The following is an 18426-nucleotide window of genomic DNA, read 5'->3' on the forward strand; positions in this document are numbered from 1 at the left end:
AAAAAAGAGAATAGTATTTGGTACAATTGCTACTCTAAATCAAGAGGTTTTGGAACACTCAAGTTTTTACAGCCACTGATAATCAATTTCAACGCTATGAGCACAACCCTTTGCAGGTATTTAAGCAAACAAAAATGTAAGGATACAATAACCAACAAGTTCCCCAGACTGCCCAGAAAGCATATGAACTTCAGAAAAAACACTAAGCAAAAAGAGATATTGCAGACCCTGCCTATCAGAGGTTAAATAAAGAGAGTCCCACAGTACTGACTGCTAGCATAGAAGGCACCTTTGGAAAGCCCAGCTGATTCTTAAGATTCTTCCTGGATTTCCCTGTTCTCCTTTTCCCAATGATTTAAAAGAAGAATGCTGTTCGGATGATCAGAAGATCTAAAATAGATTTTTCTCTCTCTTTTCTAGATCATAAAATATCCAACTTTTGTGTCTGTCCAGAACTGAATGTGACACAGGCCTACACAAGTGAGGGATGTCCATGCAGTTTGAACTCTGCAACACTCTAAGGAAGAAATGGCTTTTTTTTTTTCCTATTTATATCATTTCACTGTTCTGCTCATAGATTGCTCAATAATATTAGGTCTAGTTCTAATATTTCTAACTTTTAAACAACTTGAACTGCTGCTATTTTAAAATAAATAAATTTACCAAAAATGGTTTCCTCATTCTCATTCTTCTGCCCCAAAATGTCAGTTTTCTATTAACTTCAAAAATTATTGTCCTTTAAACTCCAACGGGGTAAGCATGAAAAACTGTGTTATTATAACATGCAAGTCATTACAGCACATACCAGTGACAAAAAAAGGTTACAGAATGGATTCCTAATGTTCTGGTAAGTCACAACACCTAGAAATAGACATTTATTTTGTCACAACTAGAATCAGATAACTTAATTCTAATAGAAAGAGGAGGCACACAGCTTTGCAATGGAACATAGAACATTCTCTTCCAAGGTGCTGGGGAGACTCAAGATACCAGATCACTGAATCAGCAGTATTTTGACCTTATCACAGACAGCAGATCTGATCTTGCCAGATAAATGTTGACAAACATAAGCTGACTCACAAAGCCAATCATTAAGATATCAGTGAACGCATTGCAACATCCTTTTTCAAAAAAGAGCTGGACACTCAATTGGAAATAAAGAAACTCTGAAAACTAGAGAAGAAAACCCTCATTTCTCTTACTATTCTAAGGCATGATCAAACCTTATGCATAATGGCTGGATATTTCCCAGTGTTTCCCTACATTTTTATTTATTTTTAAGTCTTCTGCTACTATATTCGAAGTCCTATTTGCAGTTATCTTAAGGAATACCAACTCCAGTGCAAATCAAGCTTTTGAAGCATGCAGTGCTAAACTGGACCTATAGCACTGTTACACTATAGGAAGTTGTTTCAGGTTGTCATCTAAGTACAAGGAAAGCATGGCTTGAAGCCAATAAAAAGAGCATTAGTTCTGTCCTCCAAAAGTATCTTTGAGTGACAACACTTATTGTCTATCTCCTCTAGAACCACAAAGGCACTGACAACAATCTCAAGATTTAAGCCAAAAGGTACCAGATGAGCATATGGTATCTCATAGTCAATTTGGTCATTAAAAAGTATATTAAGAGCTATACTGGTGCTCTGAAAAAGACAATGTGCTGGTTTGTTTTGGGCTATTCAACTTTCTCTACTCCATTACGTCTGTTTAAAAAGAGAAGTTTTATATTGCAAGGTCAAAGTGGTGTGGTTTTCTATCGACAGATGAAAAAGTAAACAATACAGATGTTGTAAATAAATGAATGCTTCTCAGATGGCAAACTTCTAAATTGTCCTGCAAGTCATAAGTAACGCTACAGGAGCAAAACAGTTTTAAGCTGGGAACAAACTTTTTGAAAACAAAAAATGGAGTTGAACTGTTCTCCACTTCTATACAGCTGTGTATGAAAAAAAATCAGCTCATTCATTTAATTAGAGGAAAAATATACCTTGGAAAGAAACAGTATTTTGCAAATCGTGAAAATTACAGTGCTATTTCCCTTGTAACTAACATACCATTACTGATTTCTAATGTGAAAGACCATAAAACTGTTTGGTGGTGGAAAGAACAGTAAATTCAGGTATTTGAAGATTTAAATAGAACTATTTCTAGTTTTATTAGGCATATCAAAATCATAGCTAAACATCAGCAGCAGGCTGGTGCTTTTAGGAAAACTGTAGTTAAATCAGTAAAAGTTTATGTTTCTTGGCACACGGAAACCATCCCACTAAGCCTCTTTAAAGTCCAGTATCTTGGAGGAGGTAACATTTACTGTTTACTATACTTCTGGTTGTTAAGTGTTACCAGGAAGGTCCTGTTTTTCCATGACATCAGTTGCATTCCAACAGAAATGTGTGCTCAGGAGCTTCAGTAACAACTGTAGTCTTCACGAACTGCAGCTCTGGCCAAAATCCTCTACACCTGCAGAGCAGCTGAGTAAAATTAATTTTAGGAAGAATTTACCTGGAATTTCTGATTTGGTTCCCTGCAAGTTAGAAGTTATTATTTTTGTTCCTCAGCTCTTTTGATGAAAGCTGGAGTTGTGAAAACACGATGAAAACACAATTCTTTAAGGATACAGATATATGAGATACTTCAATGTTTGATACTAATATATCCAGTTTCAACAGTACTACATAACAGTTAAATTCAGTTCTGATATGTTGATGGTATAATACCTCCAAAAAGTATCATTACTTAAGTTTTAAAATAAATATCATAATGCTTGATTTCCTATTTGAAAATATTCAGTACTACCATAGCAGCGTTCGCGCTCTTTGAGAGTCAAATATAAAAGTTTGGGAATGTCTGGATTATGTGTGAAGCTCTGATTCTGTCATCCCTGTACCCAATGCAATGTGCTTCCTTATTTTTTCTCTTTCTTGCCTACAAATTATCCTCACCTTCATTAATTCACAGGCTAAGGTATTTCAAAACAGAATGAACTAATTTTTCAAAATTTGTATGTTTTACCTGCCTTATGTCTCAATGCCGATTAAAATATTCCACTCTCATTAAGACACCATGAAAAGTCAAATGTTAGAGAAACATACACATCCTATAGGCTTGAATAAAACTCCACAAGGGTGGGAAAAATTTTCAGGGCAGGTGCCATGCTGTTTGTGGGAAATAAAGTATGGAGCTACACCCTAAAGACTGAGGGAAAACCAGAACACCATAATACATATCATCCTGTATACAGACAGCAATAAAGCATGCAAATGTTACCCATGGAAATATTTAGTAGCAATAAAGTAGAACAGTAGATTTGAACCCATGTTCTATATATGCTACTAATCTTAATTGATTATTAAGTAGTGCCTAAAGATCATAAACATTAGCTACCATAAAAGCTGAGTATCTTTCAGGTCTTGTTCCAGACCTCTTTTCCTTTGCACTTAGTCTGCCCCTTCCCTCTGCCCTGTTACATCCTAGTCCAATCATCATCCTCTACTCCAGCTTTTATTTTTGGACTGTTCACAGCCAGTTTGAGCATTCCCTCCTCAAGATGCTCAGGTACTGATTACTTGTCCTATAAGAAAAATGACACATTAACAAAGAGGTTATTTCCTTTAGATCTCATATTTCCAGAAACAGATGATGATAGCGTCAGCTTTGTAACAATGCTTCACATTCACCTATAATGTAGTCCAACCTGGTGCATGCATCTTGTTTAGACAATTGAGTAATTACCTATAAATATTTGGCCCATGTTAAACATCAGTGCAATACCCCAGTGTGGTGAGTTAACATTGGTTGGTCATCAGGTGCTCCTCCTGATGCTCCTCACACTTTCACCCCTCTTCTCAACTGGACAGGGAAGTAAGAAAGATGAAAAATCTTGTGGATGAAAAAGCTTGTGATAAGGGCAAGGAAGATGGCTCATGAGTTACCATCACAGGCAAAACACGAATCAAAACGAGGAACTTAATTTATTGCCAATTAAAAAAGCAGTACTTGGGTTAAAAAATTGTGCCAAAAACTCTTACATACTTATTAATATAAATCATTATTTTCCAATAAAAGAGAATTTTCTCACTTGCAAGCCAGTCACCCATTATGTTCCTCTGTCTTTTGTTTCCTTAACTGTAAAAATGGGCAGAAGAATAAACAAAGTATATTTTTAGTAAAAGTTATCAATCAGGTGAGTTTATTAAATCTCTACCTATGTGACCAGAATGTGGTAGTTTTGCAAATTTACAAATGCTGGAAGACAAGAAAAAGAGTAATGCTTGGCCATCAGTACTAAGAATACAGGCTCTGACAGTTGCTGCTTGGGAGTAGAGAAAAATTATTGTACAGTTATCTTACCAAAGTTGTAAGGGACCACAAAGTTATTAAGGTAAAGACAACTACCATTAAAATGAAGACAGTTGAAAAGAAAATAGAAAATCAAATCAAAAGGGAAGTTGATGGCTCTTCCCAGAATCTGGAAACATTTGAAGGACACTGAAGACCCAGCGGACTTTGAGGAGTAGTGAAGAAAGCAGTGATTTGCAGGCAAAATTTACTAGTTTTTCATACTCTAGAATATTTACTGCATTTCACAAGTACTATACTTTATAAAATGGCCTTTCAGAAGACAGTGGTACTCTCCTCAACTGTCATGACAGCCCACGAATAAACGATATTGTTTTATTGTATTTAACGGTACTCCAATAACAAAACATATAAATTGGAAGTGCTGCTGTGTTATTAGCATTTTTCCTATATACTGTAACTTATATGCAATTCAACTTTCACAACTATCCAGTCTCTTCATAAATCAGTTCACTGGAACACAGAAGAACAAGTATCTAGCATTGGCAAATAACAGTTTTTAACAGTATCTAATTAACCATGATCATCTGCTGAGAAAGCTGTAGCAATGAGATTCTCATTCTTCAAGAAACAGATCTTAAATAGTGTACCCAGGACCACAAGACAATGGCATGCAAATAATGTAAAATTCCTGTAACGATTAGCTGCCTTTACAGTATGTTCAGAAAGCAACGGTTCACATTATATCTACTTGACTTGGTTTACACTAGGTATCTCCAGAGTTGCAAATTTATTTTAAACAGGAACTTGAACTAGTTTGTGTACACTTCAGACCTTCTCCATCCTTCTTATTATTTCTGTGATTTATTCATCACATACCATCACTAAAGAATCCTATCCCTTTGTCATAAACCAGGAGAGAGTGATAAGTTAGAAGAAACAGGTCTGAATATAGAAAGCCTTACCTACAAGCTATCCATCACTGAGCTTGGTGCCTTGGAAGAGTTCATCAAACCCAAATATTTACTTTAAAAAATACCACTGCAGCACCTTTAACACATGTGCCCAGAAGGAGATCTGTGTTGTCTAGATTATGCAAATGAAAAGAAACATTTTTTGTCCTTGTTGAAAGTTAGACATAAATATTGACCACATAGGACAATGCAAAAGCTTTCTTTATTTGTAACCTAATCAAAACTCTAAGGTTGTCTTCTCCTTTACAAACAGCTGAGATTAAATCATCAGGGGAAAAAAAGTTAACCTCTTCTACATGAAGACCAATTAAACAACTGACAGCAATTTACTCCTTATTACAGATAGCAATTTTTTCTCCATGGGGCATGAAATGAAACATGCCATTACTTATAAACACAGTTCTTTGACAAAATCATCTGCATTCACATACTAGCACAGCTCAAGCAGCCTGGAACACAGTGTGGACATCACTATTGATTACTATTATCTTGACGCAGTAAAGAATGATGAAACAAGAGACTCTCATGAACCAAAATGTTAAAGTTAGTTTCTAACTGTACCCTTTTTGATGCATTTCTGATTTCAGAATTGAACCTTAAAACAATGGTCTCTCCTTTAGAAGTCCAAGCCTGCTCACTTGAAATGCAGTCTTTGGTCATTCCCCTAATTGTTTGAGGAAAGTTAGATTTGAATCAGACTCCAGATGCAACATGGGTGATTTTGATCCTGTAGACGAACTTCCCCTTTTTGATCTTCTCCTCCCTGCTGCTCCCTATCCTCTCCAAACACACACCAGCTGGCTCTAGCCCAGCAGCTTTTTGAGGTCTGGGTTAAATAATCAGAAATGTAGGAGAACTTCCTGGATCTCAGTAATTAGCACATTATTTCTTTCCCAGTCATGCAGAATAGATGTCGATTCACTTTATATTTAGGGTTAGAATTTACAGACATCCTTTATGCACTACAGAGCTGAAGATTAGAAAGAAAATAAGCTCACTAATATGAAGGGGAAAAAGGGGAGGAGAACCTAAGCCAACTTAAATCTGAGCTAGTGCCTCTCTGTGCAGTTAAGACAGAAGCTGTTATGTCCAGCTGAACAAACAACTAACAGACAGAAATTCTGAATAGCAGCAGCAGTTAATAAGCTTATTTTAAAATATAACACATTCATTTCAATCCCCATGGAAAAGGTAATCACCAATTGACTTGGAACAGCACCAGCACTAGTTCGGCAGAGTCATTTCCTTTAATAAATACACTGCCTCTCTCAATCAGAGGAGTGAATAGCACAGTTCAGTTGCTATTGCGCTGCTCACCCCACCTTGAAATATTTGTGTTGGGGTCGTGCTGTTCAGTGAGACATACGTTCCTGTGCCTAAGTTCTGTTGAGGTCAAACTAATTTCTTATCTTGCTCTGCTTCCCTAAAGAGTAGTTAATTGCACGGGTTGAAAGCAGCAATAGCAGTTTTCTACCATGCCTTTCATGTCCAATGATCTGAAAACACACACTACCTCCTCTGGCTCCGGGGCTGAACACTGAATTTCACAGAACGCCACAGTTTACAATTAAAACACAAAGCAGTCTGGATAGAAAATGAAAAAAGAAACAAAACAAAAAACAGCTGTGTGTGACAACTTCTTATTCCATCTTGTATTTATGATAAAACAAGGTTCAGCCTCTGTTTGCTTTTACCCTACACGTGTCTGCATTGCCTTACAGAGACCACATGAAAATCCAATCTTTAAACTCTGTTAGAATTCATAAACCTCAGGGTTCAAACAATACAAGCTTTGCAGAGGTTTAGAATAATACTAAACAAAGCAGAAATTGATAGAAATAATAAGAAAAAATTAAAGTGAGGGGAGAAAAAGGTTTCAGAACAGTCCTCATTGAATTGCTAACATTTGTACATAAAACACCTACTTGCAAGTACAGCTTTTAAAGCGGGTTGCATGGACATAGGAGATGGACGTACAGAATAGTAACTGAATGCTACACATAAAATTACTGAGAGCTAAGATCACACGCTCAACTACAAAGGCCTAAAAACTGCACCAGAAGCTGTCACATATATGCATTCCATGGTGTAAACAACTTAATGGGGAAAAATTGTTATGATACTGCTATTAAAATTCAGAATTATAGCATAATACTCCCACTGGAAGGTTTCTGAAAAAGAGTACAAGAAGTCTAGACATAAGCAATAGCATGGCAAGTTACACAAGTTTTAACTCTGAAAGAAGTTAAAACTCTTGAAAGAAACAAAATAAACCATTCTTGAAGGTTCCTTGACAGATAAAATGCTTGTGAATCACTTTCTGAAACACAAGAAGCTGCTCTGCTGCAATGAAACTGGGCAACGTGTTTCAGAAGTAACAGAACTGTAAATATCGATCTGAACTATGTTTTATTTCACAGTGTCTTGCAGAACAACAAGCTTATTGTTGAAAGTGAATCCCTATCAGAGTGAAATATACTATATGTGAAGGTGGGGCTAACAACAACTAAGACCAACATCACATTCAATATCAGGATTCTCCAGATATATTTTGATGGAATAGCTCTGCAACATTGAACTTCTGATCAGAAATAACTAAAGTTAACCCTTGTGTAGCTTTTTAGTTTCCCAGTTTCATTCCGCACAGCTGTAATGTCAGGAAGGAGCCAAATCAATCCTCACCTATCATGCATTTCAGATGTTCATTTTTCAGCTGAGAATCACAAACCGACTCCTTCTCAGAAAGAACCTCTCAAATGCTGTCAGGTATTCACCTTCTACACATGAAACCGTGGAAAGGAAAAGATACAAGGATTTAGAGACTACACCACATCTAAGTACAAGATTCAGGAATAGTTTCAGACTCAAGTTGAAATAGAACATAACAGGCCTAAAAGCTTTCAGTCTTAAAAGAGCAGTTCCTCTTTTAAGAGAAAATATCACAGGATCACAAAAATAGGCAGTGGAAAGGGTAGAGCCTTGAAAGACATGAATACTTAATGCAAGAAGGCAGAACCAAAGATGTCCTGAAGAAAAAGTCAAAAAGAGACTCTTTCAAACACATTGCTTAAAATATAGCAATTAAAATGTGAAAGTAGAACATTTTTAACAAGTACTAAAGAGGGAGGACTGAGGAAAATTCTCAGAAGAGGTCTGCAGCTGCTCTCATGGAGATCATCCACACTGCATATAACACTAACATCCAACCCAAGTGTCCTGAATATATCAAAGGAAGCACATTTGTGAGGTAACAAAGTTAAGAGTGCTCAAAATTCCTTACATGGTTATTTCCTTGCATCATTCATTCTAACAGATTCTCTTACCAGCTTGGAAATGACCACTGTGCTTTGCATTGCATTCTCTCCTCCAAGGGAAACAAATTTTGCAAGCCATCACCAGCCAGCTTTCAGAACTGAGCTTTTCAGCATCAGAAAGGATTGCTGGCAAGAAAGAAGACAAAAAGGTACTAAGGGGTAAAAGAAGTAATACGTTGTTAGTATTGCAGAGCCACTGCTAGGCACACAATGGTGGAAAATTATCTGAATTCTGTAAATGCAATTTTAATTTTGTGAGCAAAATGTTACAGGAGAAAAAGCTTGCTTCCAAACTATTCAATAACATGTACCCTCATCATTAATTCAAGAAGAGCACCAGACAGAATCAAAGAACAAAGCAAGTGGTGATTAAAAAAAAGTTAATTTTAATTCCCTACTAGTTGTCAAATCAGTCTGTTAGATGGGATGGAAGGTGCTGCGCAAAAACTTCAAACAAACACAGAGTTGAACTAGCAGCTCTGTGAAGAGCAATCGATAACATCACCTGGCACAACAACTCCGTCCTGTGCAGCAGGCTGAGGTCATCCCAATCTCTTACAAAATCCCATGAAATATTTGGTTTGCACCCAATTTTTCCCCAGGGCAGATCACAGTTCAAGTTGAGCTGCATAAGCAGTAATCCTCTTCCAAATATCTACAGACAAATAAACTGTGCCTTTTAAATTCTACTAATCCATAGAAGTACTGTCTGCAATTAAAAATATAACGTGGCTTTCAATACTCAGAGTAAACTCCTTATATAAGGAGTTACCCAACAACTCAGAAAAAGTCTTCTTCACATGATGGGTGCCAAGAAATGAATGACAGCAGAATTAGTTTTCACTGCACTATTTTACACCCCGTTCACAAGACAAATAGTACAGGTCAGTGTTAATTTAGGACAAAGACAAATCCCATCTTTTGAAAAAGAAAAGCAGTTTGACCTCTGTTAGTGGTCATTATACCTCTGCAGTGAATTTAACAGATCAGGTGGTCTAAGAACTCCTTGTCTGCTTCAGTGCAAACTCACACGTGCTAGCTATCTTAAGCCAATCCAGATGACTTTCTGATGAATAGTCCAAAGGGTACTTATTATCATTAACTTGGCAAACAAATTGCATAACGAGCAACACTGGGGGCAATTTCTTGTGCTATTCCACCTAAAAATGCTACAGTGGTCTGCCTCTGCCATCAGGATCTCAAGGAAACAAAGAGAAGGCAAGCAATACCTGAGGAAAGCCATAAAACTTTGTAGGATGAGCACTGGGTAATATAGCAGCTTACATCCAAACCTTCAAGATTACACATTGTAAGAGTATAATATAAGGACTTCAGATCTCCTGTTAAGTCATCTTTTCAGAAAGGCGGACAAGTAAAGAGCTATTCAAGGACTAAACTATTACAAACTGAGTATCAAAAAACATGCCTACAAGCAGACTAGATTTCTTCAAGGTCCAGGGCAGGGGTCACACAACACCTCCTTGAGATGGCCCAGAACTGCAGTGCCTCACTTGCTGCTGTTCCTTCACTCTTCAGTGTTGTACAGTGCTTTGAGTGTGTTAAAGTTTACCAGAGATTTCTAGAGCAACTACTCCAGTTTTTCTCCTCAGCACTTTTCAGTAAGACAAAAAGTTGAGTTGACATTGTGCAATATTTGCTATGTGAGCAAACCCTATTGCTACGTGATAAAGGCACCTTTCTCCTGACTGGGAGAGGGGACAGAGAGTACCGGGTTCCTCCCACAAGTGCAGAATTATTGCAGACTAAGCAAAACAACACTTGTAGAAAGCTCGGCTGCTCTTTCTTAGTTATCCATCCACTGCGGTCATAAACTTTCAAGATGCAATAAAACTTAATGGCAGATTTACAAAACAAATAATTTTATGTCAACTGCCTCACAAAGTGTTCACGATTCTAATTTCCACCCCTGTGATAATGAAGTCTGTCACTCTTTAAAATGATATTAAAGAAAAGCAGTGAAATGGAAAACATCTTCACTGAAAACTTTTTCATTCCCCACAACTTATTTCACATACCACACACAGTTTAAAACAGCTTCTTGTTCGTTTGTTTAAAGAAAAAAATCTTTGCTTTTAGATTTTGAGATTCTTTCACATAAAGAAAAAAATCACAGCTAGAACAGTATGTCATCTATCCCAATGACACTGGAAGGAAAAAAAATTATCCGGTGGCTTTTTTGATTTTTTTTTTAAACAACAACTGAAGGATAGAACATGCGAAATAGACTGCAGTGGATAGAGAAGTATCTGCATCTTTTTCTCTCTTATGACCCTTTTTTCTTCCTAGCTCTGCCAAACTGGACTCCAAAGTTCCTTTTCTTGAATACGTGCCCTGAAAAAATACCCTTGTGCTAATTTATATTCTGGCTCACTCCTTCATATTTCAGCTTTAGATATCTGCCAAGCCCATCCTTGCTTTTAAATCAAGTCACCTCCCACTATTAAGCCTCAAGGTCACATACCTATTTTGTACAGAATAGCGCCTGACACTAGTACTGCACAGAAGTCTGAAATATTCCCTGATACTAGTCTCAATCCTCATGGAATTGTCTTGAAATCATTCCAGCCCAACAGCAATCTCTTCGAAAATTTTGGCTTTTAAGCCGCATTGACTTAAAAAATTATCCAATGTTACCAACAACAACAAAAAAATCTGTTAGCTATCAATGTCCAGTCACACACATAGAAGTATCTTTTAAAGTGAATCAGTGCTGAACCAAGTAATAAGGCTGTGAAAAAAGACAGCATAGACATCGTTTTAACCCTCCAGCAACAGCAACAGCACCAACATCCGCTACATCCAACGTGACAAGGGCTCTTCTGAGTAAAAGCAGCTACTTCAGCTATACAAGATCATTAAGTAGTATGTGGAACTTTATGGTTTTTTTCACCTTGCCTATCCGGACAATTTGAATTGTATCTTCTTCTCTGGTACTTGCTCGTTCATTTCAAATGCATTCAGCGCAAAATCCGATATTGTCATATGATAATAAGGAACAATCTTTTAGGAATTGGATTCCTTCCCAAATGTTGGTTTGACTTTTGCAGGCAGGACCTAAAACTCCATCTGTTATGTGCACTGGTTTCAAAGAATAGTTTTGTAGGCCTGGATCTGTGCTCAGACAAAAGGGAAAAACTTAATTGGAGCTTATGTGATCTGAAATGAAGAATGTAATTACCTAGAGGTGAATCCCTTTCTGCTGTTACCTATTTTTAAACACTTCTATTAACAGGGAGCCATCCACAAGTTCCAATACTAACAAGAAATGAAATGCAAAACATAAGCATAAAGATGACAATGCAAGATTAGGAATTAGGATGAAGTATATTGACAAGACTACATGGATTAGATTGTACATCAAAGATTCTACCCACAGTAATTCTGCAGTAGTCAATGAGCAGATAAAAATGTAACCAGCACCTATATTGACTTGTTAGTCATCACATACTTTCCCCAAAGCTGCAGTGACTGTGCAGAAATCTCAGCTTGGAAATAGCATGTCATACACAATTGTGTTTTTTCATACTATACAGGCTGTCCTGTCACACCAGATCTGAACAAATTTAAGGAATTTTCAACCTTCTGATTGCAAATTTGCCATATTGGAATTATTTCTATTAACAACAAGCTGTTTAATTATCTACTAGGTTTCACAGCACAGAGTTTAGTGCAGGTTTAGAAAATAACTGCCTTGTTAACAGGCCCTGATAATTTTCCTTTTGTGAGTAGCAGCTGGAAAATGTTCCACAATGTATTCATTGAAGTCCCCAAACAACAAGATGTGTTCTATCAGGTCAAACAGGCCACTCCTGCTTTTCAGCTAACCTGTCAAGAAAAATGCATGAGCCTCAAAAAGGAGAAATCACCACAAATGATGAAAGGCATTGCATCCAACAAATATGAACTTCAGACCAGATTTTAAGGGCTGTACTATAATTCCAGCATTAGTTTGTCACTAAACACGCTTTCTACAACAGACTGCCATGAGATTGATAGACTTGGCCGAAATTCCCAGGCTTTTTAGAACAAATTTCTTGAGGTAACACAAATATTGCACTACTCAGAAACACAATTAACTGAAGAATTCAACTCTTCAAAACTGGCCTAAGTATTAATTCGCAACGTCCCACTGTCTTAAAAAGGTTTGACATTCTTGACCCGAATCACATTTGAAAGAGATATCTAGACTATGCTATCAAAAAACACAGCACCTAACTACCTTAAAGAATCTTCAGCTGTCCCCTTTATCCAGATGAGGCCTCATGAGGGGCAGAGTAGAGGGAACAATCACCTCTCTTGTTCTGCTCGCAGCCCCTTTGTTGATGCAGCCCAGGATACTGTTGGCCTGCCAGACTGCCAGAGCACATTGCTGCTTCACGTGAAGCTTCTCATGCACCAGAACTCCCAAGTGTTCCTCAGCAAGAGGCTGCTCTCAATGAGCTCTTCTCCTAGACTGTGCTGTACAATCTGGGATTGCTCCAACCCAAGCACGGTACCCTGAACTTAGCCTATTTGAATCTCATTAGGTTCAGATGGGCCCACTTTTCAAGACTGTCCAGGTCCCTCTGGGTGTCATCCTTGTACTAGCTACACCATCAGAACTTGCTGAGGGTGCACTCGATCCCACTGTCTATGTCACTGACAAAGATAATGAAGAACAGCAGTCCTAAGACAAATGCCTGGTGGATATCATTCATGGCCAGCCTCCACCTGGGCATCGACACATTGACCACAACCCTTTACTGCAACCATTGCTGCAATCTTTATTCACTAAATATTCCAGCCTTCAAATCCGTATATCTCCAATTCAGAAATAAGGATGTGGTGTGGGACCATGTCAAAGGCCCAAGTCCTGTCAGACAACATCAGTTGCCCTTCCTTTGTCCATCAGAGAAGACCACGAGGTTGGCCAGGCATGATCTGGCACTTGGCGAAGCTGAGCTGCTTGCCTCGATTATTTCCTCATCTCACATGTGTACCAACTTCACTTCCAGATCTGCTCCATGATCTTCCCTGGCACAGAGGTGAGGTTCACCAGCCTGTAGTTCTGTGAGCCTGTCTTTCATCCTTTCTTGAAAATGGGAATGATGTTTCACTATTTCCAGTCACCAGGAGACTGCCTGATAGTCATGACTTTTCAAATATGATGGAGTGGACTGGCCACCTCATCAGCCAGTTCCTTCATGACCCTGGGACATGATAGGTCAATCACAAATTAGCTTCCAATACTTCCCTTTCTTGACACAAGATATTGCTTGGTGTCATGCTATTCTGTGTTAACAAGCAGGAGTTAGGGGCACCTAGCAAAGAAACGAATGGGACAACTTTGGCTGTACCATGTTGTTTTTTTTCCACCCATGAGCACCAAAGAAGATGCATCTTGCAACATTCAGCAAAGGAAGGTGCAGAGATGGCCAGTTCAGCTGCCATGAACCTTGTCAGGATATTGCACACACTGCTTGTGGATGTTATTCATCAACCTCACTCAAAGTTCAAAGTTGCTCAAGAGTATCAACCAAATACTTCTTTACCAACGTAGTTCACTTGTTCTGTAACCTGAAAGCACATTCTCATGCTATTGTGCTTCGATTTCAATGAGTAACATTTCTTTACAGAAGCCCAATGTTCACACAGCACAACAGTACACCAGTTCTAGTCAGCACTAGAAGATTAGATGAATAGCTATACCATTCATTGAGTCGAGCCTTTGCAGTTTTGATGACAAATTACAAGGTACGAAAAGAAAAATCAGATGCACAATGATTCACATTCCAGAGCTGAACCACAGTGTTCGTACTTCTTCCAGACAGATCTCTTCTCCTACATGATAGCAGCACAAAGGAATGCCATCTTTATTTTCACTAGAAAACAGATTATTTTCACTGGAGAGAAAATTGAGAAACAGCAGTTCTGAAATATCAAGTACTTCAGTTCATAATTCTGAAATCAAACATCTGATACTTCTCAAATACTCAAACCACAGATGCTTTACCCAGTTCTCAAAGAAAAAGAGCTTTCAATTACACAGTGTGTCTGGATTCAGGTTTCATTAGTGGACAGAAGACATGACAATCTTTTTTTTTTTTTTTAAATTCAGTTGAAATACAAATACACATTGATAATTGTTAAGTGACCTAAAGAAAAACACAGCAAACCATAACAGAAACCATTAGAAAACTTTGCATCAAAGCAACCACAACCTACAGGACATCACCTTAACATACAATCCCGCACAGCAGAGGAATTTTAGCTCCTGTATCAACAGGTTTTGAAAAGGATTATCCTTATGATGGTCAAATACTTCTAACTTGAAGCAAGTCAAATGACCCAGGTTGCTTGTCAGCATCTCATCTCTTATCTGCAGAACTTGAGCATTCTTCATTTTTACAGAGTGATCAGTTACAGTTGAAACTTTCAGCTTTGCTTTTACTTTTAACATGATCTGTTCCTCAGAACTCTGTATTAAGAGTAAATACACATGCATCCAAGGACATTAAACATATCAAGAACTTCATTCTTGACTAAGGAATCGTATATCCGACTTCAGACATTAGCAACCCAACGCTATTCTTTTAGAAAAAACAGACTAGTAAAAGCTTTAAATCTGTTTTTCTAAATATCTATTATATGACAGCTTTTAATAAGTCATGTAGAGGAAGTCACGGAATGTGTCTTGAACTTGGTTTATTTAAGGGAAGTGACCTCTTGGGTAACCTCTGATCCACCCTACTCAAAAGTTTAGCAGGAACTGATAGCCGATCTCATGCATTCAGCACAGTCAAATGCATTTACGTGTATTTGTGTGTTCTGCCTATGTCTTACAGACTTTCCAGCTATTTATTGAACTTTCTTTACCTGTTTTATTTACTTAAGCTCTAAAGACACATCACAAATATTTCACAGGGCAACCCGATAAGGCAACTGCACTGAGCTCTGCAATGATGGAAAACATTGCAAAGTTGCCACTGCTGATTCTCCTGTCTATTTTTTTTTTTAATAGAGTGCAGATGAAATGCAGCTGGAACACAGCTGTAGGCTTTTATTTCCCAAGTCTGCACTAAAATAACAACTACAGCTTGATCATATGATAATTACCTCTGAATTAGAGCCCTGGGTTTGAGACATTACACACAATTAGAAATTAGCCAAGAGCCTGAGGATGACAAACACAAGGCTGAAAAGCTTGGGTTTTGGACATATTCCTTTTAAGCATTTGTTTGTTCAGTGCATTCTTTCATGAGTATCTCTGTAACAACAATGCGTTGCTCGTCCTGAGTGCTTTCAAAACACGGGGCTGAAAAAATACCCAACAAACACTTCTACATCTGTACACAAAAATTGATAATCTGAGGCTGAAGGGACCTTGGATGTAATTTTGAGAAGTAATAAAAGTCAGCATCTAGTGGCTAGTCATTCTATGTCATTTAGTTTAGGAACTGCAGGTTTCCCAACTAACTAATAAACAGAAAGCACTTACTCTCCCTCACTTTGCTGTGTAATGAAAACACTGCCTTAATGAAAAGTATGGAAAATTTGTTGAGCTGGACAAACACAAAGGTTAAGTGTAAGGTAGCTTAGTGAAAAAAAGAACAGTTTCATTGATTTCACATACTCTTTCTGCCCAGAGAAATGCATTAATTATTTAATCAACCACACTGAAGAGATCACGTTTAGTTTCATATAACCTTACTTGTTTTAGTGAAATATTTCACAGCAGATTAATTTGGTCAATACATACTAACCAACTGTAGCAAAAGTATATCTACATCTACCTCAAAAGGGAGATTTGTAACTCATTTTGTGAGGTGAACATTTCATGTTCTTCAGAATTTTTTCCTGTAAGCATATCTTATCCAGCAACTTATAAATATGAATCTAATACCAGAAACCGGACAAGAAAAAACACAACCACTCTTCGCTGACCCACTCTGACCATGACATTCATGAAATATCTGTAGCAAGTAATTTTTAAATACCCTATCACAAGTAAGCACAGCAGAAATGAGGTGACAACAACAAATTCCACTTATCTTAACATAAACCACCACTTCATAGAATAAAATCATTTAGAAAAAATATTTCAAGATGAAACATTTTTGGCAGACTTCAGATCCACACAGAATAAACTTCAGACTGATATGCAAAGGAGCAAAAAAAGTTTGATGACCTCATAGCAAATACACTATCACGTTACAGAGTACATTCATCTAACAGCTATTTAATACTTAACTTTTTGGAGAGGAGGACAGGGTCCCATTTTACCCAAGACAAAAATGAGCCTCAAAGAAACTATTTTGCTCATGGTCCCTTAATCTTTAAAAATTAACTTCTGATGGAGAGTTTAAGCCCTAGGATCCAAGCTACAATGATTTTCATTTGAAAGTCAGTCATTAATCAAACAAGTATGTTGAGATATCCCTTTAAAACATCAAAATATGTAAGAGGTCACTTCATTAATCCTGAATATTCATCCTTTTACAACAGGTGCAGTTACAAAGCCAGAGGGGGGGGAAAAAAAAAGACGACACTGGAGATGGGGTAGCATCTAGTATGATAGCAAAAAAAAAAAAAAGGCTTTTTCACATAAAAGAAGTTCTAGGTACAGTAGGCTTCTGTTAGCTTCAATGACTCTGATTTTATTTTTTATTTAATTATTTGAATTTTAAAGAAAACAGTCCACGATACCCAATATAATGTTTACGCTTTCTCTTTAAAAAATCCTTATCCACCAGTGTTATCCTGCAATGTCAAAACAGACTTCTTGATTAAGAACCCCAGTTGCTCCCACCCAGCATAACTTCTGAGTTATTAACACCAACCTCCAGCCAGCCCTTTTCCAGCAGCTGTGCTGCACTTCATTGTTATGTAACATTCAAAATCGTTTCAAGTTCTGCGTGTGAATGACCGAATAAGTAATCCTTGCTGGCTTTAGAGATACAGCCAAGCGTTATTACAAGCATGTTATGCTTTAGTCTGAAACCAATCACAGCAGCCTCCCAAGTGATAAATAAAAAGGCAAAATCCTAGTTAAAGAAAGATGGGTACTTTGCAGCACTACTTTGAAATGACGGTGATGAACAAACAACGGTCAAAGAAGAAATGTAACACTGCAAGGCAAAAGGAAGTACAAAAAGTATCTAGAAGCAATCAGTACAATAAAATGAAAATTATTACCGTAACACCTCTTGTCCATTTTCTAAGAAGTGCAAAAAGCAAGGCACATTCATACACATGCACCTAACTGCAAAGCTTGGATAAAAAGAACAACGTGTTATGAATATGTTATGAATAACATGATAACATGGAGGTTTCTCCCCATGCAGATATGAAACTCATTTCTTTAGTGGGTTGGTTTATGACTTGGAAATCTTGCAAAGCTGATCCTGGAAACCAGTGTAAAAATAGCACGAGAAAGAGTAGAATGAAAAACAAATGAGAATGAAAGTGCACGAGTTTGTTTCCTGTGCTTAGATATAAAACAAACCTAAGCTGCAAAACCAAAACCTTCTAAGAGGAGCTTGACATAGCATTACAAGGAAGTTTGACACATGCCTGAGCTGATGAAGAGTCCAACAGTTCAGATATAAAACTCATGGTACCTGGTAAGTGGATTATAAAAATATGTTTGTTATTTGTTCATATAGACTTATATTTGTTCAATAGACTGATACAAGTCAGAAATTAAGTTCATCCACTTAAATTTCTCCAAGGTACATGCTTATATGTTCATGGGATAACAGCAGTTCAGATCTCGACTGCACAGCCTGCAGAATAAAGCCTCCCTCGCACCTCAATTCTGGACATCCAGCAACAGTGGA

General features: G+C 37.5%; 1 protein-coding gene across 10 annotated transcripts in view; it reads right to left on the minus strand.

Moving 5' to 3' along the window:
* RAD51B (RAD51 paralog B) overlaps positions 1–18426 on the minus strand; it is a 345984-nt gene that overhangs the window by 248864 nt on the left and 78694 nt on the right. The window lies entirely within an intron of this gene.

This window comes from Meleagris gallopavo, chromosome 5 (assembly GCF_000146605.3).
Source record: "Meleagris gallopavo isolate NT-WF06-2002-E0010 breed Aviagen turkey brand Nicholas breeding stock chromosome 5, Turkey_5.1, whole genome shotgun sequence".
Lineage (NCBI taxonomy): Eukaryota > Metazoa > Chordata > Aves > Galliformes > Phasianidae > Meleagris > Meleagris gallopavo.